Here is a 24,689-nt window from a genome sequence, read left to right on the forward strand (position 1 = left end):
GGCTTCAGACCTCTCTAACTTTCCCTGTGGTTATTCTTATTGAAATTCTTAGTTTTACTTTGTCAGTTGTGATTATAGCTGAGTTTACTGGGGGAAAAAAGCTGACAATTTTTCTACAAAGAAATTAAGCCTTTCTGCAGTCATTCACAGAAACTGGTTTCTCAGGTAGCCCCTGGATGTCTCCGCAGTCATTCTGAGTAAGCAGGAGGAACTCACTAGGGTTAATGATTCTTGCTTACCTACCTATCCTAAAAAGAAGATAGCTGTATTCCAGAGAACTTAAGAACTTGGGAGACGGTTCCTGAAAAGATGACATTAAAAACTTATAGGGACACATAAGAAAAATGTAAAGGATATGAAAGGTCAGACATCTCTCTGGTGCCAGGATATGAATGGTTAGATATTTTTTCAATTAAAACCCCCAGATCCCTTGGAAGTAAAAGTACATGTAGAACCCTCCAGAAAGAATAGAAACTCAGTCCTAACAGTTAAAGAGTTAGGTAATTATTACCATTTTGAGAATTTATTTATTTTTTATTTTTTTATTTTATAATTTAATTTAATTTTACATATCAGCCATGGATTCCCCTGTCCTCCCCCCTCACCCCCCTACCTTTCCCCCAGCCCACCGCCCATTCCCATCTCCTCCAGGGCAAAGACTCCCTTGGAGATTCAGCTCAACCTGGTAGATTCAGTCCAGGCAGGTCCATTCCCCTCATTCCAGGCTGAGCAAAGTATCCAGGTATAGGCCCCAGGCTGGAAAAAGCCAGCTCATGCACTAAGGACAGGTCCCTGTCCCACTGCCTGGGTGCCTCCCAAACAGTTCAAGCTAATCAACTGTCTCACTTATCCAGAGGGCCTGATCCAGTTCCATGGAGGCTCCTCAGCTATTGGTTCATAGTTCATGTGTTTCCATTAGTTTGGCTATTTGTCCCTGTGCTTTTTCCAATCATGGTCTCAACAATTCTCGCTCATAAAATCCCTCTTCTTTCTTGCCCATTGGACTCCTGGAGCTCCACCTGGGACCTGGCCGTGGATCTCTCCATCCACTTCCATCAGTCATTGGATGAGATTTTTAGCACGACAGTTAGGGTGTTTGGCCATCCTATTACCAGAGTAGGTCAGTTTGGGCTTTCTCTTGTCCAATGCCAGTAGTCTATAGTGGAGGTATCTTTGTGGATTTCTGTGGACCTCTCTAGTACTTTGCTTCTTCCTATTCTCATGTGGTCTTCATTTATCATGGTCTCTTTTTCCTTGTTCTCCCTCTCTGTTCTTGATCCAGCTGGGATCTCCTGCTCCCCTAAACTCTCTTTCCCTCGACCCTTGCCCTTCATTACCCCCCCTTCACGCCCAGGTTGTTCATGTAGATCTCATCCATTTCTCTGTCATTGGGTGATCCCTGTGTCTTTCTTAGGGTCCTGTTGAATAAGATTGTAACTTTTGTCCACATAAAAGGGATATATAGATTATTTAGAAATTGACTTACACCTGGAAATGATATCCTAGGTATGGCATCATATACTCAACTTATTACAGAAGTATAAAAGTATCACATTAGTAAGGAATAATCATAAGGCGTGAATCTCTTTTTTTTGTAACTGTGTGATTGCTGCCTGCTAGGGCACAGTATGAATAAAATGTGCCTAACTAGATATAATTAATTGGCTTTCAATATAAAATTTAATGATATGGGGTAAGGGTCAATAACGTCAAGGGAGTGGGAAAGAGAAAAAGAAACTAAAATGGGTGAATGTTAACGATTCTTGGAAAATGATTGCAACTGCTCATGCTTGAATGCATTAGAACTTGTATAAACAAAAATGGCTTGAGTTATTCGACGTCATCTAGTTGAAAGACAACTAGTGGTCAGCCTCTTCATGTTTCGCACTTCACACCTCCATCCTGTGGCTCAGAACCCTGCTGAAGCAGCTTATCAGTGGCTACAGCACTAAAGAGTGATAAACCCTACTGGCCACAAGGAACTGTCCATAGTCCTTCAAAGAAAAGTGGCACCTCATGCACCCTTCCTCCTTCCAAGATGAAATGTTGACAGGCTCAATCTTGTGCAGGTATCCACAGGTACAGTAGGTTTATAAATGCAACCGGGATATCATGTCCAGAAAATGTCATTTTGTAACAAATATCCTTATCCTCTGGCCCTTTAGTTCTTCCATTTCTGCTTCTGTGATGCTCCTGGAGACTTAGGGTGTCTGTGTGCGCACGCGTGTGTGTGTGTGTGTGTGTGTGTGTGTGTGTGTGTGTGTGTGTGTGTGTGTGAGAGAGAGAGAGAGAGAGAGAGAGAGAGAGAGAGAGAGAGAGAGAGAGAGAGAAAATGACCCATCTAGACTCCACCATCTCCTATTCTTAGCCTTTTGATAGGCTAGGACTCTTTGTGTTGACTGCTACCTGCTGCAATACAAAGCTTCTCAGGTGAAGGTTAAGAACAGCTCTATGTTATATAAACTTGAACACTTAGAAGACAGTTTGTTCACATGTCCATTTATAAAAATAATAATAGTGAGTTCCTCCCCAGGCTCTGTTATCTCCCCAGGCACCAGATATTGACCAAGTTTATAATATCAAACATGAATTCCTTCCTGTGGACGTAGCCCCAAACCCAGAGAGAAAGTGCATGTTACCTCCTTAATATTCATGCCATTATTGCATCAATGGGCACATATCCTCAGGTCTGTAAAAAGCATGCAAGACTACATTTAGATACTATTAGATTTTGTAAATAAAAATCCTGTGTATGCTAGTGAAGATCAGGGATAAAAGGCAAGTGTGTGTTAAAATAGAAGGACATACTGAATACCAGAATGGGAAGATCAATGAGTTCAATATACGTTGGGGTGCCAAGAAAATGAGTGAAATAGAAACCAGGCATGAATTTTCAGCTTTCGTTTTGATGAAGCCTCCTCTATATTGATATCCGTATTGTCATGGTTCTTATCTTTAACTTCACTTACACTAAGGGTATTTTCAATTGGAATTTCATTACCACTTGGGAGTGCTTATTCTGTTGGAGTATATATCACCACCTATACAACTGGAGTACCACAAGCTTTGGGCAGGATATGCGGGAATTCTAGGAAGTCTTCAATTTGCAAAGCAGACCCTGACTAAAAACAATATTTTTACAGGCCACAGGCCTCTAACATTTAGTGAAGATGACTGTAGATATCTTTTGGTTGGTGTGACATACACACTTGTAAGTAACTCCATTCTTGCTGAAGGGAGACAGTTTTAGACACTTTCTGCCTTGAAATAAGAGACAATGGCCTGTGCACTGAGAGTTCTCCTGGCTTGTCCTGTAAACAATACTGTTTTGGTGAGCAAGCCCACCTCCAGAGGCAGACTTACTTGTTCAGGAGTAAATGGAAATTAGTTAAATTGATACTTCCCCCTTAAAGCCACCATGGGTGCAGACAGTTCTCTATGCAGAAGTATGTGTTCCCTGTAACTCCCAGTGTCCCCTTTGCTTCTCTTTGTGTCCCAGTTTATGGTTACTCACAATATATCCCAGTGATGACAACCAGTGTAAATGAAGTTAAGGATAACTTCATAATAGTAAATACCTTAGGGTGCTTCTAGGTTTCTATAAACGTAGGTATAGAAATGTACACATACTGGCCATGATAGCTTCACACAGGTAGGAGAGCAATGAACTCTGTAATTATTAACAATGTATTTTCTACAAATTAATTAATATTTTATACAAGTTAAAAGTCACCTTTATTGATATTTTGTAGCATTTGGAGTCTAAAGTATATATTATCTGAATTTTGGTAGTTGAAATATATAAAGCACATGACTTAAAGCTTTTGATACAAGATCTTACTGTGTTTTGTCTGGCCTCAAACACATGACCTTCCTACCTCAGCCCACTAAATGCTACAGCTGTGTGTGTGTGTGTGTGTGTGTGTGTGTGTGTGTGTGTGTGTGTGTGTGTGTTTCCCTTTTTTGCTGGCACTAGAGAATTATTTTACTTCCTCAGACACAGAAGTCAATTGTGAGTGATTATTTTATTGATTCTATGCCCCCACTTTAGTTCCTGAGTGCCTGAAAGCTGACCTTACTGCAGCAGATATCAATTTCGAAAATGGTATATAGACAACCAAATCAATATTAATTACAAAATAAGTGAAGTTTCTAACTGTTAATGAGTCTGACCTTAATTTGATGAAAGCCCTTAGGTATATTCAGTTTTTTAATTCTCATATTAGAAGCTCAGGGATGCACTGTTAGACTTAGGTACTTTATCTTTGCTCTGAAAGAATGATAAAACATTGATTTTCTTCGTATCTAGCCCCAAGTTTATATTTATAGTATTGTTGGGTCTGTCCCAACTTTGCTTATACATTAAGCATCGATCTCTTTCTGAATGTGACAAGATGAAACTTACACAAGTTTTTATTGATCATCTAACTACATTATCTGAGATAATTTGGGAATGAGAGGCATCTACATGCCAGGAAGGGAGGCAAGTGAGCCCTAAAGAATTCTCTGATGGGTTATCTGTTGCCCCACACTCAATCCTCTGGGTCACCCCTAGCCATGCAACAGAAAACCACCAGTAGCCTCATCTGTCCCCTGGTCCATACCTCCTGTGGATCCAACAGATCATCTTACCTCCAGCCTCCCCTCCTGCCTTGTCCTTTTCTCCCATCCCCCAACTCAGCCCCCACTTGCTCAAAAACAGGCAACACCTGCCGAATGACCAGTTAGTCTGCATATAAACCTTCTCCAAGTTCTGTTTGCCCAGACCCAATCCTCAAGGTTTTATCAACCACTGTAGCAAACCATCTCCCCCTGACCTCCAACACCAGCAAGCATTCCCAGTGAACACACAAGCCAAGCATACCAGTAAAATAGGCAACACACTCTCTAAAAACCCAGAGTAGAATTAGAAATCAAGGAACAAAACACCCACCCAACAAAGAAAAGCTGAGAAATCAGCACCTAGACCTATAATCATTCCAAACCAAGCGGTCCAGATTCCAGCAGAAGAACACAATCAGTAATAGGCAGGGCAATATGTCTCTATTAGATCCCAGCTACCTTACCACATCAGGCCCTGACTATTCCAACATAGGTGATCTGGGGATCTCTCTAGCACTTTGCTTCTTCCTATTCTCATGGGGTCTTCATTTATCATGGTCTCTTTTTCCTTGTTCTCCCTCTCTGTTCTTGATCCAGCTGGGATCTCCTGCTCCCCTAAGCTCTCTTTCCCTTGACCCTTGCCCTTCATTACCCCCCCCCCCCACGTCCAGTTTGCTCATGTAGATCTCACCCATTTCTCTGTCATTGGATGATCCCTGTGTCTTTCTTAGGGTCCTCTTTACTAGGTAGCCTCCCTGGACCCAGCTATACCACTCTTGGGCATATTCCCAAGGAATTCTCAATCATACCACAAGGACACATGCTCAGCTATGTTCATAGCAGCATTATTTGTAATAGCCAGAACCTGGAAACAACCTAGATGCCCTTCAACTGAAGAATGGATAAATAAAAGGTAGTACATATACACAATGGAGTAGTACTCAGCCGAGAAAAACAATGACATCATGAGGTTTTCAGGCAAATGGATGGACCTAGAAAAAATCAACCTGAGTGAGGTAACCCAGACTCAGAAAGACAAACATGGTATGTACTCACTCATAGGTGGATACTAGATGTAAAACAAAGGATGACTAGACTACTACTCACAAGAATTGGTTCTTTGAGGAAAAACAACAAGATAGACAAAACTTTATCCACACTAACTAAAAGACCAAGAAAGAAAGAATATTCAAATTAATAAATTAGAAAGTGAAAGGTGGACATAACACACCCTGTGGAAATCCAGAGAATTATAATGACAGACTTCTTATGAATTGTACTCCACAATATTGGAAAATCTAAAAGAAATGGATAATTTCCTCTATACATACAATATACCAAAGTTAAACCAAGAGCAGATAAAGAATATAAAGAGGCCTGTAACCTGTAGTGAAACAGAAGCAGTCATTAAAATACCCAAACAAACAAAGCCCAGGGCTAGATGGTTTTAGCACAGAATTCTAACATATTTTCAAAGAAGAGTTAACACTGAGACTCCTTAAATTATTCCACAAAGTAAAAACGGAATTAACACTGCCAATTTTATTTTATGAGGCCTTGGCTACCATGGTAGCCAAACCACATAAAAAAGTATACAAAGAAAGAGTATTACAGACCAATTTCGCTTAGGAACACAGATACAAAACTACTCAATAAAATACATGCAAACCAAATTCATGAACACATGAAAAACCTCATCCACTGTGATCAAGTAAGCTTCATCCCAGAAGCCTGGCATGGTTCAACACATGAAAACAGTAAATGTAATCCACCACATAAATAAATTTTTAAAAATTCATGATAAAAGTTCTCTAGATATTAGAGAAACAAAAGACATACCTAAAAGCAATAAAGGCAGTTGACAGCAAGCATAAAGCTAATAACAAATTATATGGAGAGAAACTCAAAGCAATGTCAGAATGACTAATATCATCAACACAATTGATAGCTCATTCTAATGAGGATGTGGAACAAGGGGGAATACTCCTCCATTGCTGGTGGGAATGCAAATTTGTATGGCCATTATTTAAAACAATATCGTCTTTCCTCAGAATGTTGGGAATCACGTACCTTAAGACCCAGCTAGACTACTCTTGGGCATATACCCAATGGATGCCCTATCCCACCACAAGGACACTGGTATAACTATATTCACTGCAGTTTTAGTCATAATAACTATAAACTGAAAACAACCAAGATGCCCCTCAACAAAAGAATTGATAAAAAAGATGCAATACAATTACACAATGATGGATTACTTGACTGTTAAAAGACTGACATTAGGCAAATGAATGGAATTAGAAAAAAATATCTTGAGTGAGGTAGCCCAGACCCATAAAGACAAATACAGCATATATTCACTCATAAGTGGATATTAGCCATTCAGTAAGTGATAATCAGACTACAATCTATAGACCCAAAGAGGTTAGGTAAAGAAAAGGCTGTTATTCAGAGAGACGTTATGCAGAGAGTGGGGTCTAAATGGGAGGTCTCCATTGGATCCATCCCTTCAGAGCCCTGGGAAGCCCAGGAAAAGGAAAGTAATGGTCAGAGAGAAAAGTGACCTAAACAGAAAAATGAACAAAATCCACTCTTCATCTCCAACGGCCCTGAATGAAATTGAACAAATGTGTATTTTGAACATACTAATTACAGTATTGTTACATTCCATGTGACAGAACTTCCACCAGTAATGAGTAACAGCATCTAACAACAAAAATGGAATCATTATACCCACGGCCAAGGATCATTCTTAAACTTAATAATTAAGAGTCTCAATGCTTCATGAAAACTGGTGACTGCCTGATTAATGTTGACACCTTGTTTTATATATGTTTTAAAAGATTTATTTTATTTTCAATGTATGTGTCTGAGTATGGGTATGTACACATGAGTACAGGTGACTTGGCTAGAGGTCTTGCCTCAGATCCCCTGGAGCTGGAGTTACAGGAAACTATGAGATTCCTCAGTGTGAGTGCTGGAAATTTAAATTGGGTCCTCTGCAAGAGCAATGTGTGCCCTTGGAGACATGTCTCTTACCCCTGATTCTGGTCTTTTATGATAGTAGATGAAAATGTAGCAATGAGCTTCTAGAAGGTAAAACCACACTCCTCGAGCTGTTGGACCCAGTGCCAGACATATTCACACACATGCACAGGTGCCCATGCACAGCCACACACACACACACACACACACACACACACACACACACACACACACACGTAATTCAAATAAATTATTGCAGCAATTTGTAATTTAAAACTAGATATCAATGAAGAGCAAGCCAAATGCAAGTCTTGGAGCTGAAGATTGAATAAAAATCCAATTGGAGAGTACTATGAAGAAACTAGATCAAGAGGAAGGAAGAAGTCTGAAGGACTGATGGGTGAAATTAAAATTTCAGTAGATAGTGTCAACAGACCAGAGAAAGAAAATGTGAACACAGAGACATGTTTTCTAAAAGACTACAGGTAGATTAAAATAAATAAAATTCAAAACAGCAGAGAAAATCTTTGGGCCATAAAATACCAGTATGTGAAAAAAAAGTAATTTGAAAAGAATGTTTCTTACCATATTTGAGGAATTTTTTACAACCATAATAGACTGGTAATCAGAAGATTTGGGGGGTGAAAAGCATAATAAAATCATTTTGGCATATGTACCTCTTTCTTGGATAACAGAATTTCATTTTCTGCTTACATTCTACATGGCCTTTTCTTCTGAACATGGCTAATGTTTACTACAAAATACGTGTCGTCTAACTGTTATTCATTTGAAGAATCAGGATTGTGTAAGTAATATCAGAATTTCTGACTTAACCTTTCATCTGTATCTATGTTTGTTGTCTTAGATCAGTGTTGGTCTTTCTTTCTCATTGCACTTTCTCCCTCTGCCTAGCTTTCCTCCTCCACTTCCTCTCTTTCTCCCTCCCTTCCTTCTTCCCTTCCCCCTCCCATTCTTCTTTTCCTTCCTTTTTTGTCCCTTAGAGTCAAATGGGAACCTTTGCTCAGATTGCTGATTAGAATTATTTGTCTTGAATGTGTTAGAAACTGGGTCCATCTTACTATCAGTAAGAGACAGTAATGATTCCTTACTGTGGCAGAAACCAAGACCTAGATAAACAGTGTTGTTTAGCATCATTTTACTGTGAGGAGCAAGGTGTGTGGACTGGACTATGCAGCTAGTCTATCAGAGAGCAGCAGAGTACACAGAGGAGAGCTAAGATATGACATAGGTATTTTTGTTTGTCTCTTACTTAATTTGGAATATATTTAAAAGCTAGAATGTACCAGCACTCCTGGTTCATTTTATAAAATAAAATTCATTAAATTCTTACATGGATAATATGATAGAAAACATTTTGATGAACTGAAAATTCTCTGAACTTTTTCTTTGTTAGTTATTTCCCCTTCCAGAATGTTCCGTTTTGATTGATTGGACTTCAATTTATGAGTATGTGACTAGGCTGTTCAGAGCTCACTTTCAAGATGGATGTATGGTAACTGTAATACAATACCTTTTTTTTTTTTAATTAGAGGTTCTATCTATGCCAAGATAACTTGACCTTGTGTGATTCTTTTTTCTTGTTTAATTTTTGAGAAAAAGTTTAGTATATCTGACTCTTATTCTTTGAATAGTACTGGTTTCTTCTGAGCTAATATTGATTTTTCTTTAAGGTTATATTTTGCTGAAAATTGAAAGGATTTGTGAATAAGAAGGATTACTAATGCATTGTAATATTTTTTAAAAGCTATGATCTATCCATAACCCTGTAACCCCACAGTGATTTTCATGGACGTTCATTTCAATTGCCAGTTTTCACATTTATTATTTATTTTGTGAAACAGTGTGGAAACTTAAAATTGCTATATTCTTTCAAACATATGGACAGCTAGAAATATTCCTAGTAGCATCCATTGTTTGAAAGTATCTCTTTTAAATGCCCATGTTTGAAGCTCGGTGAAAGTATTAAAAAGTGAGACCATTGTTAATTGATCAAACCATGAGGACATAACTCTCATTTGTGGTGTTGTTATATAGTTAACTGTTTGGAGGCATTATGGAGGTCCTGGTTTTCTTTCTGTAGCTGTGGTAAAAACACTCTGACTAAAAGCAGCTTGGACAAGAAAAAATTTGGCTTATGTTTAGAAAACACAGTCCACTCTTAGGGGAATCAGGACAGAGATTCATGGCAAGAACTTGAAGCAGAAACCATGGAGGAATGCTGCTTGCTGGCTCTCTCACTGGTTTGCATTAAAGCTTTCTTTTTTTTTAAATTTTATTTTATAATTTAATTTAATTTTACATATCAGCCACGGATTCCCTTGTTCTCCCCCTCTTCCCCACAGCCCACCCCCCATTCCCATCTCCTCCATGGCAAAGACTCCCCTGAGGATTGAGTTCAACTTGGTAGATACAGTCCAAGCAGGTCCAGTCCCCTCCTCCCAGGCTGGGCCAAGTGTCCCTGTATAAGCCCCAGGTTCCAAACAGCCAGCACATGCACTGAGGAGAGGTCCCGGTCCCTCTGCCTGGATGCCTCCCAAACAGAGCAAGCCAATCAACTGTCTCACTTGTCCAGAGGGCCTGATCCAGTTGGGGCTCCTTGCACGGTCCAGGAACAACTTCCTGTGGATAACACTGCTAACAGTGGTCTGGGCACTCCCACATCAATCAAACAAGATACTCCCTCACAAACACGCCCATAGAAAAATGTGATGAAGTTAATTGTTTGATTGGCCTTCCTTTCTCAGGAACCAAGCCTAGAAAAGATAACAAGTGTGCTTGGAAGCAATGGCAATTCTGGATGATGCTTGTGTGTGGTTGTGAAGTGGAGGCTGTGGTTCCCAGGTGCCTAGAGACAACAAGACCATTGAGGGACCTGCAATGCACCGGGCTCAGCACAAGCTTATCTTCTTTGAGTCCGTCTGAAGGAGAAACTGTAGTGAGCATCAGTTCCATACTTTCTCACCAAGGCTTAGCTGAGTTCAATGGCTGTAAGTTTGAATCCTGCCATGTTCCTGCCATAATTTGCACTGTGAACTCAATGAAAAAGGCAATCATTCTCTCCCTCAGTCCCCACATCATAAAAAGATAATCATAATTCTTGTCTATGGGGGTTATCAGGAGACCGAAATAAGTCATATCTCTAAAGTGTAGAACATGTTTTCAAAACTATTAAGGATTGTCTATCCATTGAATGAGGAAATTGACCAAAATGGACAACATACTCAGTCACAAAGCAAGTCTCAACCAATACAAGAAAATTGAAATAACCCTCTGCAGCCCATCAGACCACTATGGATTGATTAAAGCTGGATTTCAACATGGACAGAAACAACAAATCTTACAAAATCATGAAAACTGAACAGTTCTCTGCTGAAAGACTATTGTGTCAAGGCAGAAATAAAGAAATTAAAGAGTTCCTGGAATTCAATAAAAATAAATGTACATCATACCCAAACTTATGGGACATCATGAAAGCAGTGCTAAGAAGAAATTTAATAGCACTAAGGGTCTCCACACAGAATTTGGAGAGATCTCATACTAGCAACTTAACAGCACACCCGAAAGCTCTAGAACAAAAAGAACCAAAGGCGCCCAAGAGGAGTAGATGGCAGGAAATAATCAAACTGAGGTGCTGAAATCAATAAAATAGAAACAAAGAGAACAATACAAAGAATCAGTGAAACAGAGCTGGTTCTTTGACAAAATCATCAAGACAAACCGTTATCCAAACTAAATAAAGGCAGAGAGAGAATATCCAAATTAACAAAATCAGAAATGAAAAGGGAGACAAAGCACAGACACCCAGGGAATCCAAAGAATCATTAGATCATCCTTCAAAAACTGTACTCACAATATTGGAAAGTATAAAAGAAATAGACAGATTACTTGATAGATATCACTTAGCAAAGTTAAATCAAGATCAGATAAACAATTTAAATAGAATTACAACCCCTAAGGAAAAAGAGGCAGTCACTAAAAGTCTCCCAACTCCCCTGCCAAAAACAGAAAAACAACACCAGAGAGTTTTAATGAAGAATTCTACCATACTTAAAACGAAGAGTTAATATCTATATTCTCCAAATTATTCCATAAAATAGAAACAGAAGGAGCATTGCCAAATTTATTTTATGAGGCCATAGTCACCATAATACCCAAACCACACAAAGACTCAACAAAGAAAGATTATTAAATACATATATAATAACACATAGAATTGTATGCTACTAAAATATTTTTATATTGATAAACAAAGATTAGAATATAATTCATAATTTATTTATTTTCCCATTTAAGATTCATTTTTCAGACAGTTCCATGTATCTCAGGCTGACCTTGAGCTCGCTGTGTATCTGAGACTGACCTTGAATGTCTGATCCTCCTGAGTTCATTTTTGGAGTGCTGAGATGACAGGTACACACCATGCCCAGCTCCCTCAAGAGTTCTAAAGTGAAGGTACAGTGTCAGTTTTAAAAACCAGTTTTACGAAAAATTCCAGCCATGTAAGTGAACTATTCAGCCATGCAATATATAGTGGCATGTTTGGTTCAATTCTATAGCCTTGTGAGTTATTGAAATGGATATTGTGAATTATTCATTAAACATGTGCATCTACACACACATTGGTCTTCATTAAGTGTTCTAGTCTTAGTTACTCTGAAGACTGTCACCTCTCTGTTTTCAAACTTTATATGTATTTCAACTAAAGCCCCCCTTCTTTGGATTCCCTCTGGTCAAAACATACATGTTCAGGTCATTGAGATGCGGAGGTGTATAGAGTTAGAATAGATTTGATTGTGGCAGAGGGTGGGTTTCTCACTCCAATAACTGACTTGAATTTCAATCCCAGAGCATAAGAAAGGTTGATCTTTCAGAGATTCATAAAGTTTTTGGAAATGGGTGTAGCTAGAGTTTTCCTGCCTGGCCCACAGTCAGGATAAATCTCTCTCACCTGCCAGTCCCACAGCCATCAGACCCAACCAAGTAAACACAGAGACTTATATTGGTTACAAACTGTATGGCCATGGCAGGCTTCTTTCTAACTGTTCTTATAGCTTAATTTAATCCATTTCCATTAATCTATACCTTGCCACATGGCTCGTGGCTTACCGGCATCTTCACATGCTATTTGTCATCGTGGTGGCTGGCAGTGTCTCTCTGACTCAGCCTTCCACTTCCCAGCTTTATTCTCCTCCTTGTCCCGCCTACACTTCCTGCCTAGCCAATGGCCAATCAGTGTTTTATTTATTGACTAATCAGCAACACATTTGCCATACAGACCATCCCACAGCAAATGGGTCTTTTCAGTTTTAACCTTTTTGGACATTTTAAGACGTAAACAGTCCCCATGTATTAGATTTATTGCAGAAAATATCTGTCTAGACTGAAATCAATAAAGCCTGACATCATTTATTCTATTCTGAAAAATAACAAGATATCATTTGTAGTGATACACACCCCAAAAGATGTGTTGAGGGTGTCAGATGGTAATTCAATCATCTGTACATAAAGCATGGCCTGATGCATATTCAATCCTCTTCTCCAATACATATAACAGTCTCTTTCCACTCAGCTCATGGCCAAGTTTGGATTATCCAGGAGAGGGAACATTTTCTGTTTGAAATTAATTATTGATTTTTAGTGATACTTATTTATGGGGTACGGTAAGATGACTTGATGTATGTTTACCTTGTGGAAAAGCAAACCATGGCCATTAGCACTGCTGCCTTTGTATATTAATAAGGGTGCCAATACGCAATCCTTGTGCATATTTATGAAAGATGGGGTGAAGTTTCAAAGAACACAGACAGCATGAGCTGGCCTACTTGGGATAAATTTCATATCTTCAGGTTTTGTGTTCCTCTCTTTTCAAACAGGTGACAGCTGTGAACTGCTGTTGTAGAAAAACAGATTCCATCTTCCTACAAATACATCTGAGCAGTTTCTCTGGCTTCTGAGTGAGTAGATAGATGCCTTGAATCATTATTCTCACAAAGAGACTTTCACTTAGTTTCTGCAGTATTTCATGCTGATTAGTTTTCGGGACTCTGTACCCTTTCCCTTCTCTATCAAGGATTTTCTGTTACAGACCCAGGGTTAAACCTCATGCATCATTCTGCTGTGAGATGTTCTCTATGCTGTGAATGTGTTGCTCTGATTAGCTAATAAATAAAGTTGGCCAGTAGCCAGGCAGGAAGTATAGGAAGGACAAAGAGAAAGGAGAATTCTGGGAAGAAGAAGGCTGAGTCAGGAGATGCCACCAGCCTCTGCGATGAGAAGCAGATGTTAAGATACCGGTAAGCCACGAGCCACGTGGCAACTTATAGATTAATACAAATGGGTCAATTTAAAATATAAGAACTAGGGTTGGGGATTTAACTCAGTGGTAGAGTGCTTGCCTAGCAAGCACAAGGCCCTGGGTTCGATCCTCAGCTCCAAAAAGAAAAAAAAAAGATATAAGAACTAGATAGCAAGAAGCCTGCCATGGCCATACAGTTTATAAGTAATATAAGTCTCTGTGTATTTACTTGGCTGTGGGACTGGCGGGTGAGAGAGATGTGTCCTGACCATGGGCCAGGCAGGACCAGGAAAACTTCAGCTATATCATTCTGCTCTCATGGGATATTTAGCACTTTCCAAACATCCCTATCAACAAACCACAATAACTACCAAATAAGTATGATTTTTTTCTTAATCACCACTGAATTTCACTTCTGTTTCCCTAATGCACAGACTTCTCTAACACAGTCTTCATTCTTAACTCTACTTCTCCCTCTACTCTCAGTGCTGTAGCTCAGGAAGCCATCACAGAAGGACTTTAAGGTCTTCCAGTACCTGCTGAACAATGTAGGACCAGCATGAGGACACTGGGGAAGAAAGTGGGTATCATCCTTTTCTGCTTGTTTTGGTACATGATTCATAAATTAGCCAATTGATTTTGACTCTGTATTTCATTCAGACTTTGTTATTTCTTTTAGGAAGAACTTCTCAAATTTCTGTACTGCTATTCTCTCTTATAGTAAACTTCATAAGTCCATATTACTTTTTCTATATTCTTTTCCATATTCCTCTTTCTTCAATGAATTCTTAACAAGCTTGTTCTATGTTCTGTGGTCTGAATATTTTCCTAGCATTAGAATTGAATACCATCATGTAAATAACATGTTTGTTAAGTCCATGGTTCCAATGTCTGGAATATCCAAGGTTTAGGAGCTAGCTGCATAGATGAGGACCTTCTTGTTGGTGCAGTACTGATGTGTGGTATAGGGTAATACATGTAAGAGACAGAACAAAATATTATATCAAGACAACTAATTAGTCAATTAATTCATTAACCCTTTAATTTATTGATTCATTCATGAATGTAAAGTCCTCATGATTTAAACAACTCTTTAAGATTCTCCTCTTAATAGTTTAAGTGAGTTAAATGGGGACATTTACATCATAGCCACCAAACAGTTTAGCATTAACAATTTTGTTAACCACCTCTCTCTCTCTGTTTGTCTCTGTCTGTATTTGTCTCTCTCCTTATCACTCATTTCCACCAATCTCTTGATATTTTCCTTTTTCTTCATTTATAGCTTTTGTCACTGTTCTTCTGCATCCCCAAACACATTTACACCTTTGTTCTCTATTTACAAAATCTCTGTGCAAGCATATAAAAATACTTAACAATTGTGGTTCTCAATGTATAAGTTTTCTGTGATTGCTAACATATTATTTTGAAATCTATTTGAGAAGGTAGCTAAATGAATACCATAAATTTCTCATTATATTTGAAAAATAATTTATCATATACTATTGTTAAAATTGCCTGATCTTAGATAAAAAGGGAACTTACTGAACACAGAACACCTATAGCTCTTCCCAGAGCACACCCATATCTACAGTAGAAACATTTCTTTCTTAGTGAAGAAATAGAGCAAAGCTTTTTGTTGCAGACTTGTGTCTCTGAAGGTCATGAGAGAATGAATCCAATTCACTGCCTTAATACTTGAACATGAATGCTCATTTGTCATCTCCAGAGATAGTCCAATATTGCATGTGATACTATCAATCCCTTTATATCAATGAGAAAACTATGAACTCAGTAAGGTTATCCAGCACACTTCACCCTATGGAGCATTTAGACTCAGATAGTCTAACTGGAAACTGTTCTTCCTTGATTTCAGGGTGTCCTTTCTAGAAACCATGGTTCAGATCATTCGCATTTTACTTAGCTATTTAATTTTATTTTTCTATATGTATATTTCATATGTCAATCAGAGGTAGAGATCATGTCTCATATTTCAGTGTTCTTTATGGGAATCTGATAAGATTATAGTAAATGCTCATGAATATTATGATTATTGTTTCACAGATTTAAAAACAATGAGCATTTCAATACAGAGAAATTATGTTCATAGAAGTGGAAATATGTGTTGTGTACTGAGTATGAAAGATAAATTTTCACAAGACAGTCTGGATCTGCAAACAGATGCTAACTAAAAAAATTATCTACTTACATACTCAATTATCAAATCTGTATGCACCAACAAATGCTCTGAATTTAGGGGGAAAATGTTGCTTCACATGTTTGATTTGACTAAACTCTGATTCTCCTTAAAAGCTGAAAGTCTTGGCTTTGCTGACTTGCATTCAGGAGATAAAATGCTTCTAATGTGTCTCATGGCCAGCTTTTCCCTGGAATCTACCTGCTGAAATGAGAGGTGGGTGTCCCGAGGACAGACTACAAGAACAGCCATGGCAAGTTTTTATGTACTATTCAAGGAAGAGAGAAAGAACAATGTTGGTGTATTGGATGCAGAAAATGGAAAACATTCCATTTGCATGGGTTTTCTTATCAGTCCAACCATAGCAGAGATTGACTAGAAACAAAATAAGTTTTAGCAGCGTTTTAATAAGTATGTTAGAATTAAGTTTTAATATAAATTATAAAATGTATTTTTATCAAAATTCTCACACTACCATTTCAGAAAAATCCAGGTTATAACAACATAGAAGTCTTTAAAGAAGAATTGAATTTGATGTTAAAAGTAAAAATTGAATTGTGGCTTTTAGTATTAAATTAGCTTATCATAAATAATTATTTAAAAATATATAACAGGATAGATTTTTATTTTACAACAGAGAATAATCAATTACAGACAGAAACAAAAGAAAATATTGAAAATGTCTGAGCAAAGTAGAATATAGATTCTTCTTGAGGTCAGCTTTGCCTTTGGTTTGACAGTTGACCTAGTTTATTTAGAAAGGTGAGCCACAGTAACCTTTTAGGAAGAAAAATAAGATGTTTTCCTACCATTTAGTCAATCGACTAATGAATTATTGCCAACAGAAATAATTACAAAATCAATATTAGCTGAAATAGACAATTACTGCACACCATCACTTTGCAAACATGACACTCTGGTTATTCTTCATTTGGATGTAAAGCGATGTGCCGCCAATTTTTCGTCTCTAATGTGCAGTGAAAAAATAGGTGGAGTGTCTTGAGTAGGGAAGGGGCCAATGTGAATAGAGTCTCCTCCATGAGCCCATACCTTAGGCATTACTGCTGGTAAAAGAAACTCTATGGCATCATTACTCTGTTTGTGGAAGGAGATGCCTATAAAGGTATAATAAATATACCCAGTAACAAATAAAAGCAGACCTATTAGAATGTATCTAACTTCTCAATGGAGAATCTAAAACAAGAAGGTCCTGGATAGATATTCTTCAGACTGTGAGAGACCGAAGATGCTAGCTAGACTACTGTACCAGAAAAACTTTCTATCACCATAGATGGAGAAAATAAAATATTCCACGACAAAGTCAAATTTAATCAATATCTATTTACAAATCCAGCCCTATAGAAAGTACTAGAAGGAAAATTCCAACCTGAGAAAGTTAAATAGGCAAATGAAAACACAGGAAATAAGTAATTTCAGACCAGAAAAATCAACAGAAGCAAGCACACACACACACACACACACACACACACACACACACACACACACACACACAGCACCACCACCACCATCACCACCACCACCACCAACAACAAAAAAAGATAGGATTCAACAATCATTGGTCATTGATATCTCTCAATATTAATGGTAACAATCCACCAATAAAAAGACACAGACTAATGGAGTGGATGTAAAAACAGGATCCATCCTTTGGCTGCATACAAGAAAGACACCTCACCATCAAGGACTGACATTACCTCAGGGTAAAGTAATGGAAAAAGATATCCTAAGAAAATGGACCCAAGAATCAATATGTTGTAGCCATTTTAATATCTAATAAAATAGACTTCAAACCAAAACTTTTCAAAAGCCATAGGGAAGAACATCACATAATCATGAAAGGAAAGATTCAACAAGATGACCTTCCAGTTCTTAACATCTATGCTCCAAACACAAGGACAGCTGCTTTTGTAAAAGAAACATGACTACAACTTAAATTACAAAGTGACCATAATACACTGAGGAGAGACTTCTATACCCAACTTTTACCAATGCACAGGTCATCCAGACAAAAATTAAACAGAGAAATACTCCAGCTAACAAACCAAATGGTTCTCACAGTTATTTACAGACATTTCACTCAAACACAAAAGAATATAAATTCTTTTCTACACCTCATGAAATTTCTCTAAAACTGACCTCATACTCTGTCAAAAACAAGTCTCAACAGATACAAGAAAACTGAAATAACACCCTGCATCTTATCAAACCACTACAAAATAAAGCTGTATATCTACAACAGCAGAAACAACAGAAGGCTTATAAACTCATAGAATGGGAACAAATCCCCATTAAATGAAAAATTTGTTAAGATAAAATAAAGAAATTATAGACTTTCTAGAATTCAGGGGAAATGAATACATACCATAGCCAACCTTATGGGATACAGTGAAAGTGGTGATAAGAGGAAAGTTCATAGCACTAAGTGCTACACAAAAAACTTGGAGAGATCTCATACTAGCAACTGAACAGTAACCCTAAAATCTCTAAATCAAAAAGAAGCAAGCACACCAAGAGGAGCAGAGTTTACAAAATGTCAAATTGAGGGCTGAAGTCAATAAAACAGAAACGCAGTGAACCATACAATGATTCAGTGAATCAAATAATTGGTTCTTGAGAAAGCCAAAACTCTAGACAAACCCTTATCCAGATTATCTAGAATATCTAATTTAATAAAATTAGAAATTAAAATGGGAACATAACAACAGACACTGAGGAACACCAGAGAACCATAAGGACATACTTTAAAAACCTGTACTCCACCAAATTGTAAAATCTAATAGAAATGGATAATTTTCTGAATACATACCACTACCAATATTGTGTCAAGATCAAATAAACAAATTAAATAAATTTATAACCTCTAGTGAAATAGAAGCACTTTTTAAATGTGTCACCTCTAAAAACAAAAGCCAAGGGCCAGAATTTTAGCACAAAATTCTACCAGACTTTCAAAGACAAGCTAATATCAATTCTCATCAAATTATTCCACAAGATAGAAACAGAATAAACATTTCCAAAATCATTTTATGAGCCCACTGTTACCCTGATTCCCTAACCACAGAAAGACTCAACAAAGAGAGAATGACATGCCAATTCTCCTCATGTATATAGACAAAAAATACTCAATAAAATATTTGCAAACCTAATCAAAGAACATATGAAAAAGATCATCTTCCATGATCAAGTAGGCTTCATGCCAGACATACAGAGCTGTTTGAACATGTGAAAGTCAGTAAATATAATCCACCATATAAATAAACTGAAAGAAAAAAAAACCACATGATCATCTCATTAGATGCTGAAAAAGGCTTTGAGAAAATCCAACACCCTTCATGATAAAAAGTTCTGGAGAGATTAGGGATACAAGGAACACACCTAAACATAATAAAGGCAATTTACAGAAAGCCAATTGCTGACATCAAATTAAATGCAAAGAAACTCAAATCAATTCCATTAAAATCAAGAATAAGATGAGGTTTCCCACTCTCTTGATACTTATTCAATAGAGTACTTGAAGTTTTAGCTAGAGCAATAAGGCAACTGAATGAGATCAAGGGGATGCAAATTGGATAGAAAGAAATTAAAGTATCTTTCTTTGCAGATGATATGACAGTATACATAAGTGACCCTAAAAATTCCACCAGGGAACTCCTACAGCTGATAAATACTGTCAGCAAAGTAGCTGGATACAAAATTAAATCACAAAACTCAGTAGCCTTCCTATGTACAAATGACAAACAGACTGAGAAAGAAGTCTGGGAAACATCACCTTTAACAATAGCTTCAAATGTTAGAAAGTATCTTGGGGTAAGTCTAACCAAGCAAGTGAAAGACTTGGTCAATAGAAACTTCAAGTCACTGAAGAAAGAAACTGAAGAAGATATCCAACAATAGAAAGATCTTCTGTGTTCATAGATTGGTAGGATTAACATAGTAAAAGTGGCCATCATACTAAAAGCTTTCTACAGATTCAATGCAATCATCATCCAAATTCTAACACAATTCTTCACAGACCTTAGAAGACCATATGGGAAAACAAGAAAAGCAGGAGAGCTAACACAATTAAAGAACAAGTAAAGATCAGCTGGAGGTCTCACCTGTCTCAATTTGTACTACAGAGCTAGGTAATAAATACTGCATACTACTGGGATAAAAACAGGTATAGATAAGATAAGGAGATTTTTACCTCCCTTGCAAATGGAATGTGGGGAAAGAATATAGTTTAAACCTGGTGATGTTTTTGTTTTCTGTATGGCCAGCATTCACCTGAATAGACCAGAATATCGTTTGTTTACTGCAGACTCCCTTCCTACCCTAAATCTTGAGAATTGCTTCTCAGTCCATATAATCTCACAACTGTTTACTTCAGCTGTTCTCTCCAGGCCTTTATCTTGAGCATTACTTCCAAGTCAACAAACAGAACCTGTCTTCATGTAGCCATATTCTTTGCTGTGCTTATCTGGCTAAAATAAACCACCTGGCATCAAAATCCAGAAGTTTGAACCAGAACTGACTAAGTCAGGCTGAACCCAGTTTCATTCTTTACTCTTCATAGATTGTTTCTCTGCAAGCTATAAAGCTTGCAGGGCCCCTCACAGTGGACTCAAATGCTGTTCATGACGTGTTTAGTGTTAAACATACAGGATATGTTAAGCTGTGTGAATAAGAACACTTTGAAACTTGGTGCAAGGTAAACTCCCAGGAATCTACAAGGATGACACCAGCTAAGACTCCTAGTAAGAGCAGATATGTAGCCAGAACTGGCCATCTCCTGTGACCATGCAAGACTTTCAGGGAGGGATTAGGACACCAACCCAGTCACATAATCTTTGACCCACAGTTTGTCCTGCCCTATGAGATGTGCTGGGGTAACAGTGGCACAGAGATGGAGGGAGTAAAAAAAAAACAACAAAAAAAAAAACAGAACACTCTGAAACTCCAGTGCTGTAGCACAAAATCAGCCCAAGCTTTGGGAATTCAAAGGTGATTCTGGATCCAGAGGTGTCAGTCCCCTAGAGCAATCTGTCTCACACAGGGGGCTGCTAATGTTGCAATGAATTTGAAGATACAGTTACATTGTTTGTTGCAGGGAGTAAAGCACCGCTTCTGTGTCACACTCTGTAAAGTTAGAGCACAGCACTGTGTGTGGCTGCTACTGAAATGACTTGCCCCACACTGTCTTTATGCCAACTCATCCTTACCTTCTTGGCTCTGCATCCTCACTCCCTCTAGCTCACATCTTCCTCACACACAGATGAAATTTCTAAGCTCATACCTTTTTCTTGCTGGTCATGCTCAAAGTCTGCACCTGGACTTTTCTTAGAAGGGAAATTAATCCCAGCATGGATGAAGTTAATTAACCTTTGACTACATAAGTGGAAGGGGGTCCAGATAACCCACTAATATTTTACCATCTACTGCGTTGATACTCATACAAGGATTTAAAATTGAAAGCAGCCTTCAGTTACACTGATAACTCAAGTTTCAACCATACAGTCCTTTATCAGCATGACGTAATTCAGTAAATGAGAAATAAGGATCCTAGATATAAAATAGCTCTGGTGGAACAGCTGAAGTTAACATCTAAGAAAAGATTTATGCCAACTATGGTTTAAACCTAGTAGCAGATTTATAACTAATACAATTTTGACTATAAGATTATTATGACTTAATGGAAACTAAAATAAACAAGGAAGAAGCAAGACAGAATCTAATTATGTCAATGTGTTATATTAATTATACAAACATCAACCTAAACTCTACATATATTTTGTGACTTTCTTTGACTACACCACTCCTAATTTCCAGGAAAAAGTATAAAATAGTATATTCAAACACTTTTAAAACACAGATTTTCCTAATCCATAAGTATAAAAAAGAAAAAAATCATAGTAATTTCTGCCCCATTTACATGGGGCTAACTAGTCAGTCATGAAGTGACTTTCCCAGTGCTGGTAACTAAACAGAGAAAATGAAGAGATGGAACTCTTTTCAGAAGTTTATCGGCTGCAGTGCAGTGCTCCAATCCAGTAGGAAATGGAGCTAAAATATGTGTGAACCCTAACAAGTACTTCAGCTTTGGCCTTGGGAAACTCTGCAGAATACAGTGTATGGAGGGGTAACCCAAGGAGGGAAGTTGATCCAGCCCAGGTAATGACACAGAAACTATTGCTCAGAGTCACTGAAGGGCTGGAATTTAATTTTAGGCAGAACCCCTGCAGTCCTTTCCAAACTAAGCCTCATATGAGCAAGACAAAATTCCACAAAACATAGGAGGGACACTTACTACTGGTTTGAGATAGGACAAACCATCAGACCATTTTGAACATGGGCCTGAGTGGTTAAGGCGTGGGGGCTTCATTTAACTTCCCACTCATTCAGTTCTTATCCATCCACATAAACTTAGAAATACAACTTAATTATGCATTTTAATTAATTAAATGCTTACCAACACTGTTTGAAAATCAAGACTTCTGTTGAAGAAACAGATAATCTAGTGAGTTTTAATTAAGGTGGTTGAACACTGTAGTCATCAAATACTGTTTGATAGGCTATCCAATACACTCAGCTGTGTGGACATGCTGACTCTCTGTCACAATACCCTAGGTCAGAGGCAGCCATGAGCATTGTTTGAAGCCTAGAGTGTGAACAGATGTCGTCCTGAACTGGTATCTTTGCTTTCACCACACTTCTCACCTTAGAGCCATAGACTCTGCATAAATTCCTATAAAGCCATCCAGACAGGAAGATATTAGACATCCCTGGCAGCATAGAGAAACATCAGCTTTCTCTAATGGTTCTAGGTGCTCAGGCATGAAATCCACACATTTAGGAGGCTGATGTGGAAGACTCACTATTATTTAAGTTCAGCCCGGGCTACATAGGGAGCTTCAGGCCAGCCTGAGCCACATAGTGAGATGAAACTCTACTACAAAAAAAGTCAAAATAGAAAGAAGAAGGGGACAGGGAAGGAGAGGACTTGGAGGGGGAAGGGGAAAGAGGAGGAATGGAAGGATGGTTAAAAAGTCCACTCTTCTTCCCTTGAAGTCAATAATTGTTAAGATTTTCTAATGTGTTTTCATAGTGTCTTTACAGCTACGCATTTAGTTCTTCAGAAATGCAAGCAGTGATTTGACTAGGGGCAACACAGCATTCTCTCACTTAACACTAGTTTAAAAATAATTATGTTAGTACTTCTAGGCTGACATATCATGCTACTTGTATAACACTTCCCCATAATTTACGTGCCAGCTCCTAATGTGTGACATTTAAGAAGTTTCCAGATTTTCCAGCTACAGTACATTCAGTGAATATCCCTGTATATGTAAACTCACACACATGCTTGAGGTATAAGAGTTCATCAATTTACAAGACAGCAATGGCTGATGCCTCTGTGCTCTGAATATTTGAAGCAATGCTTTTCCATCATATGTGTATTACAGCATTACATATATGTGTATTACAGCAATTCATACCCTCACCACCAACACAGGGGATAAGTGCTTTGCTGTCGTCCAGACTCTCACAAACAGCAGTGATCATAACAAAGCATCCAATCTTTCAACAAACTACACATTATATGTGTGTTATGTGAACTTGTGTGTGAGCTTGTATATTATCTAATGAGACAATGTTCTCAGAGCAATTTATCTCAGCTGCTCATATGTGTCCTTATAATGACATTAAGATTTAATTCCTTCTCTTTCATTTTTAGGGAAGGCAATATTAATAATTTTCAGGTCTCAGAAAATTTATCTATGATTATCTTCAGTTATTCTTGAACTAGGGCCTGGCTTTTCTGTGCCTTGAACATGTGAGACAGCTAGCTGCCACGTGTATTTGTTTTAGGGTTGACTGTACTGTGGTTTTATTCTCTTCTATAGTGCGATGAAAATTCATGGTTCTTAGAATTCATGTGTGTGTGTGTGTGTGTGTGTGTGTGTGTGTGTGTTCATAGTAGTACAGTGGGTATATACTTTGCCTGTGGGGGTGAGGAGAATCTCAGATTTCATTTACTGGAAGCCCTCCATCTAATTTGTTTTAGTTTTGTGGTTTGGATTTTTTGTTTGTGTGTGTATGTGTAAGAGTCACAGGGTCTGCCCCTGAGACCTGGGGTTCTGATATTAGGCTAGATTGTCTTGAAAGCAAGCTCCAGGGATCCTCTTGTCTCTGCCTTTCCGGCACTGGGATTACAGTCAGGTGGCACCACACATAGGGCTTTTGTGTGTGGTCTCATCATAGAAAGCAGATTCCTCCTGCTTGACAGGAATTCCTTTTACCTACACTCCCATTTGTATGTGTATCAGGGAAGTGTGGATGAGCCCTGCCAGAAAAGATTTAGTGTAGTGCCAATCTTATACCCCTAATACCTTAAAACTGTTTCCATGACTAAAGGTGTGTGAAAGTTAGATGAGCCAAATGGAATAGTTTGGATCTATCAGAAATATTTCACAAAATGTCAAACAGTACAGTATGTCAGGAGTAAAAGACACTTTGTTAACATAAATATTTATGATTTTACCTAAGAGCTTGCTCACTAATCCTACCTCATGCCACTGTTAGCCCAAGGGT

General features: G+C 38.0%; 1 long non-coding RNA gene across 6 annotated transcripts in view; it reads left to right on the plus strand.

The window, feature by feature from the left end:
- LOC128124643 (uncharacterized) overlaps positions 1–24,689 on the plus strand; it is a 181,150-nt gene that overhangs the window by 66,539 nt on the left and 89,922 nt on the right. For 4 of the 6 annotated variants that reach the window (XR_008222921.1, XR_008222923.1, XR_008222920.1 and 1 more), the window contains 2 exons: positions 13,482–13,562; positions 14,390–14,483. This is a non-coding gene — a long non-coding RNA (uncharacterized LOC128124643). Of the gene's footprint in view, positions 1–11,901; positions 12,061–13,481; positions 13,563–14,389; positions 14,484–16,213; positions 16,314–24,689 lie in introns of all 6 variants that reach the window. The other 2 variants (XR_008222922.1, XR_008222919.1) reach the window with 2 other exon arrangements.

This window comes from Peromyscus californicus, unplaced genomic scaffold, assembly GCF_007827085.1.
Source record: "Peromyscus californicus insignis strain IS unplaced genomic scaffold, ASM782708v3 Scaffold_4__1_contigs__length_199733344, whole genome shotgun sequence".
Classification (NCBI taxonomy): domain Eukaryota; kingdom Metazoa; phylum Chordata; class Mammalia; order Rodentia; family Cricetidae; genus Peromyscus; species Peromyscus californicus.